We start from the raw sequence: 6,414 nt of genomic DNA, 5'->3' as shown, positions 1-6,414 counted from the left end.
TGCAGAGCGGGAGTGAGACAAAGGAGAAAGAGATGGATATTTAAACCATTTCTCCCGACCGTCGTCATGGGTCATGTGAGATCGCTAGCTAACAAAACGGACGAGCTGGTGATGCTAACAAGGTCTCAGAAAGAATACAGAGAGTGCAGTGTTATGTGCTTCACCGAGACATGGCTGCATGAACACATCCCTGACTGTAATGTGTCTGTACCGGGCTTTAAAACGGTCCGTGCAGACCGCAGTAGACAACACAGCGGAAAGCTAAAGGATGGTGGAATTGCAGTGCTGGTTAACCAGCGTTGGTGTCATCCTGGACATGTTACTGTCAAGATGTTGCATATCTTCTAGAAGTCTGTTGTGGAGAGTGCAGTCAGCTTTGCAGCATCTGCTGGGGTAGTAGCATCAGAACCAGAGACTTGAAGAGAATCAACAAACTGATCCAGAAAGCTGCTTCTGTGCTTGGAGTAACTCTGGAGCCGCTGGAGCTGATTGTCCAAAGAAGAATGCTGCACAAGCTGATGAAGATGATGGAGGATTCTTCACACCCTCTCCACAACACAGTGATGAAACAACAAAGTGTGTTCAGTGAGAGGCTTCTTCAGGTCCGATGTAAGACTGAAAGATACAGAAGATCATTCCTGCCAGCAGCCAGCAGTCTCCGGAACAAGACCTCCTCAAATCAACTATTATCGACAATACTGGATTTTCCTTTGGAGATTAATGAAGTATTTTTTACTTCATTTCATAAATGCTGAACCATTTCTTGTGAAATGTTCCACAAAACAAAATACTGCCCTGTTTGACAGTAAAACTTCTTGGCTTTTGTCATTTTATGTCCAGTTTCTGGGTATTAAATGAGAGTACTGGCCGAGCTTATGGAGTGTAAACAGAAACATTTCACTTCCATCTCTTCAGCGCTGCGCTGACCTGATTCCTGACTCCGATGCTGCAGTTTCCCTCACATTAATGCAGGATTGTAGCAAATCTGTTAGCTAGCGCTGACCCAGATTCTTCTGCAGCGCTGACCTTCTCTGGCTTTGTCATCACAAATAAAATTGAGTTATTTTATTTGTTACTAAAACTTTAAAGAATCAGTGCAAGACGTTGAGCAGTAATTCAGACTTTTAATTTAATTGAATTTACCTCATAGAAACAAAATAATCTTCAGCTTCTGAAAATGTTGGCGTAAAGGAAGGAGAGCATTTTAAATGAGAATTATTCTTTGATTTCATGCATTAAAATAGGCACAAAAAGGATGCTTCTTTATTAAAACTGTTAACTGTACCTGTCAGAGTGCATCATACTCAAAATAACCTGAATCATGTCCATCACAGCAAACATTTAAACCAATTTTTTACAAAATGTACAATAATCATTAAAGAGAAAAGTCCTGTGTAGATAAGAACCAGATGTGGGATTTCTGTATGAGGTGTAAATGAAAAGAATATTGATAATCACCCCCTATGAGAACAGAAACAGCTGTCTGTCTCGTTGTAAAAATGTCTGCTGAGACAAAGGGAACGAGTTGGATTATTTCAGAAAAATAAGCAGAAGCTCATGTCTGTGGACTGAAGACCCCCGGTGTGTCAGAAGGACAGTGGAAAACCACACTGTAAAGGTAAAATCCAGGTCCATCATGCTCCTACTTGCTGGCTTGTCACCCTGGCCTGAATAACACGTTTCAGAGCTGTGACTGGTCTGACAGCTCTGCTCAACTGGGAAACAATGATGTGTATCATTAAACCAACAACACTGCAACAAACAGCACGACAAAATACAATATAATGATAAAATACTCAATACCAGGACCATGCCTGTCATGTTGGTTTACCTGCCTCTCACCTAGTCGCTGCTGGAGCAGACTCCGGTCAAACATGATGGAAGATGACTGGATGGAGGTTTTCTTTAAGGCTGGTGATGAAGAGCAGCAGATGATCAGCTGTCATGGACACATGGATTGTTTTTCTCCCTTTTTAATGTGAGTAAAAAAAGTAACTTCTCCAGACTGGATACGTCGGCTGTGTGTGAGGACAGGAGCAGAAACCTGAGACTGGCTCCATGATTAAAACCAACAGCCTGGATGAAATATTTTTCAGAAGAAAGATGTGAAAGGTTGCGCATTAATCTCTCAGTGTGCCGTGCAGACAGGAAAGCCAGTCCCTCTGCTAATCCTTTGGAAAGGCTCTTGTTATGAGAAAGCTGTGTGTTCCACAGAAACGGTGGAAAGTTCTAAAAAACACAAGCAGCCACCAAACCAGCTCTACGGGGAAAACAGATGGCCCAATATTATGATGACTAATAAGAAAAGAATGGTCCACATTTTGGGAGGGAAATGGAGGCTATGGGCTGTTTTCTGCTCTCAGGCTGACAGCAGCATGTTGGAAAGACTGAAACACATTTTAGCTGCAGTCTAAGTTTTCAGCCTTCTAACACTTCCACAGGGCTGATGCAGCCTGTCTTTGACTGCAGGATTTTAAAGTTTCGGAAACAAAATGTAATGACTGAATTTGACTCCATCATTTTCTATATGTCCAGTTTAAAATCTCCCTTTTTTTAATCACCTTTAACTGATTGTATTTGATTCTGTTTATGCGAGGAGATTTAGCGTGTCATGAAAGACATCCATAAATAAAAGGTTTTTAAAATGAGAATTTTTCTCCTGGAGGAAATAAATAAAAATAAAAGTGGGACTACAGAGAGGATGATTTCTGCAACAAGTGAATTTGTCTGGATTCCTTTAAAAGAAGATAGTTGATGTCTGGTGGGAGAGGATTCCAGAGCTGAGGAGCACTTCGGTGCTCTCCTCATGGCTGGAGGTAACAGTCAGGTGGATGGAGGCAGATGACCTGAAGGGGTCTTGAATGTATGCAGTAGGGCCTTGATTTAAGTGCATTCTAGTACAGAGCTGCAGGATTGGGGGGGTTAGTCTGCCTCCAGAGATGTTTCTGAGGGAGCTGCAGGAGGCAAAGAGGCTGTGAACAAGGACAGAAAAATTATTGTTGCATATCTTGTCATACTTATTTATTCTATGTTCTCAGGTCATATGTCTCCTCCTGTTGGAAGCTTAACAGAATAAATAAAAAGGTGGAAGAAGTTCCTGGTGTCCCGAGTCGCTGAATCTGTCACTGAACAGAACTCAATTTCTCTTAAACTTCAGTAAAGTTGCTTTATTTTGTAGCTGATGTGTTTGAATGACTCAGGTTATCAGCATCTGATCATAAGGTCTGATTTCATCTCAGAACCATGAGAAATAATGCTTCACTCTTTTCAGAAACAAGCCTTTTCATTAGAAGCTTTGAGAGCAGTTAAACAAATGAAGCAGATATATTTCCTTGGAGTGGATCAGAAAAAGACTTGTGGTGAAGTGTGTGCCTCTCAGACACAGCAGCTGTTCACACACTCGCGCCTGATGGGACATTGACTCACATCCTGTCGCTGCCTCCTGGACGGCTGATGTTCTCCACATCTACGACTCATTTCTGCTTCTCAGCAGAAACTGGGTGTGCGGCTGAAATGTGTGTAGTTTCACCTGCTTTAAGAAGCAGGACTGCATTTGAGCATCCTGTTAGTTCTTAATCGATTTCCTGCCTTTTAATCCCAACCAAATACCTCTGATGCTAATTCTACAGGATCATTTAAATCTGTGTTGAAACAGCTGAGGTCTGGGACATTTCAGTGGAATCCACAGAAACTGAACTAGAAAGACAAGCTACATGCAGAGAAGACGAAAAACAACCAAACTGGGGGAGAATGTGAGAAAAAAGAAAAGAATGTTTGGCTCAGAGTCAGGTCAGCCTCCCCGGTCACTCCCTTTCCCTGCCTCTCCTCCCTCTCCTACCTCTGCCAGACATCTGCAGGGGATCTGCTGGGGCTTCGGACGCTTCGCCTGCTATGGGACAGCCTGTGTGTGGACTGGACGTCAGCTGATGTACTTCTAAGGGGGTAAAGTACATCAGTAGACCAGAATGTTGTTTTCTGAACATCTTTACCGCTGCTTGTTTGATAGCTGCCTCCTGTGCTTCCTGGAGCTGAGCTTGAAGTGTCGACGTCGTTCATCCATGTGTGATGATCTAGTGAAACCAGCACAAACCTTCTGCGTATAAAGATAGCTTTAATTCCAGCCTGTAGATGATGGTGTAACATGTTGTTGTAGAGAACTTCAGCTGATGCTCTGACCGTTTTACTTCTGCCGTGGATGGTCTGTGTTTGCCTGAACTTGAGTGCATGTTAAAAATAGTATTTCCTGCAGCGCTTGTGCTGGAAGGAATCCATAGGTGGCTTTTTATGTTTGTCTTTGTTTGTGAGGCATGCTCTGTGTTCCTTCTGGTTGTATTTGTCAATACGGTTGGACAATTTACTTTTCACCTGGCTTCACTGATGCATTAGGTGAAGAGAAAACCTTGTGCTTCCAGAAGTCATGTTTGTGTATTTATTGGGCAGATAGCTGCAGCTCTGACTGGTTGTTGTTCGTGTTTGTGTGTGAAATGCTTGGAAATACAACACTTCTTGCCATTGTGGAAGAAGCTTATATTGTCTTCTCACATTAGTTTTTGCAGTTGCTGAGGACTGAAGTTCCCGACACAGAAGCAGTTGTCTGTGGTTGCATCCTGGTATGTAAGATCATAGATAAAAACCCACCAGAGGGCAGGGCTCTGCCACTTACAGCCATTTTCCTCTGAGTCTTTTACTCCAGGAAGTTCAGTGAAAATGTTCATTCTACCCTCAGAGATCTAAATATATATATCTTCCCTCTTTCTAAGATCAACGACAGGCCAGGGTTTAACTGGAGTCAGTTGTGTCATCATGCCACAGCTTTTACATGCATTCAGTCAGTAAACATGGCGAACATCATTTACTACACAGTAAATAAGTTCTGATGGAAATAAACTCAAATGAAGAATTTTCCCTTGTTTTTTTATTTCCTCATCATCCATCAGATTACTTTTGCTCTTCTCCTTTCTCTTCTATCACTCTACCTTCCTCTCTCCCTGATCAAGCTAATCAAATCAAATCAAATCAAATCAAATCAAATCAAATCTAATCTAATCTAATCTAATCTAATCTAATCTAATCTAATCAAATAAAATCTGATCTAATAAATCTAATCTAATCAAATCAAATCAAATCAAATCAAATCAAATCAAATCAATCTGATCTAATCTAATAAATCTAATCTAATCTTTCTCTGAGTTTCTTTCTCTGAAGATATCATTCACTCTCTACATTCTACTTCTACATTCTATCTCTACTTTCTACTTCTACTTTTCATCTCTACTTTCTACTTCTACTTTTTATCTCTACTTTCTACTTCTACTTTCTACTTGTTCTTGTCATCTATACTTTCTACTTCTACTTTCTATCTCTACGTTCCACTTCTACTTCTACTTCTACTTTTCACCTCTACTTTCTACTTCTACTTTTTATCTCTACTTTCTACTTCTACATTCTATCTCTACTTTCTACTTCTCCTTTCTACTTGTTCTTGTCATCTATACTTTCTACTTCTACTTTCTATCTCTACGTTCTACTTCTACTTCTACTTTTTATCTCTACTTTCTACTTCTACATTCTATCTCTACTTTCTACTCCTTTCTACTTGTTCTTGTCATCTATACTTTCTACTTCTACTTTCTATCTCTACGTTCCACTTCTACTTCTACTTCTACTTCTACTTTTCATCTCTACTTGCTACTTTTACTTTCTACACCTCTGATCAGGAGACTGAAACATCTTTGCAAATCTGCACAGAGAAGCAGTATCACTACACCAGATTGAAGTAAATTTTAAAGTACTTTCATAATTTAGTGAGTATTTTACAAAGACACTCAAAAGATTTAGTCTTTGTGCAGGTACAACTGTCTGTTAAAGGCCGTCTACCTGATGTCAGCATAAAGTTATGTAGCAGTGCTAACTAGTTCTATGCTAGCACTAGATTAGTTTTAAACCAATGTGGGGAAACCGGGTCATATTTAGTTTTCAGTTAGTGTATTTGACTCAGTTTAAAAGTTGAAGGAGCTGAAAACAAACTTTAAAGATGCTCAAAGATGATTTTAGTGCTGACTTAGCTTGAGTACAAATTTCATTTTAACATGAGAATAGCAGGGAAGCTTGTTAGTTTGACTGTATGAAAATTTGGAGAACCTGTAACCAGTCGGGTTCTGTAGAGGAAGATAAGGTCTATAGATTCAGTGGACAGTACCTACATAAAGAGCTTTTTCGTTTTTACAACTACTTAAAACAAATACAGCAGATGTTGGTCTTGTTTTCCTGAAATGTAGATCCATCAGATACTTTACAGCCAAACTCTGTGTCCTTCTGGCAGCTACAAAACTGGATGTGGTTTTCTCTTACAATAACCTCCCTAGGTTCTATATCTCAATTTCAATAAAAGAAAAGGAAAGGAAAACAGCTTTT

At 40.2% G+C, this 6,414-nt stretch overlaps 1 protein-coding gene across 5 annotated transcripts in view; it reads left to right on the top strand.

Annotated features, from left to right (window-relative positions):
- Nucleotides 1-3,881: 3,881 nt before the first annotated feature.
- podn (podocan) overlaps nt 3,882-6,414 on the top strand; it is a 78,783-nt gene continuing 76,250 nt past the window's right edge. For 3 of the 5 annotated variants that reach the window (XM_079245392.1, XM_079245389.1, XM_079245393.1), the window contains exons 1-2: nt 3,882-3,942; nt 4,548-4,610. The gene's annotated coding sequence lies outside the window, so the exon portion shown is untranslated. The remainder of the gene's footprint in view (nt 3,943-4,547; nt 4,611-6,414) is intronic. The other 2 variants (XM_079245390.1, XM_079245391.1) reach the window with 2 other exon arrangements.

The sequence above is a fragment of the Telmatherina bonti genome, assembly GCF_933228915.1.
Source record: "Telmatherina bonti genome assembly, chromosome: 8".
In the NCBI taxonomy this organism is placed as follows: Eukaryota; Metazoa; Chordata; class Actinopteri; order Atheriniformes; family Telmatherinidae; genus Telmatherina; species Telmatherina bonti.
The sequence above is the reverse complement of the archived record's forward strand: the minus strand, read 5'-3'. Positions and strand labels throughout refer to the sequence as shown.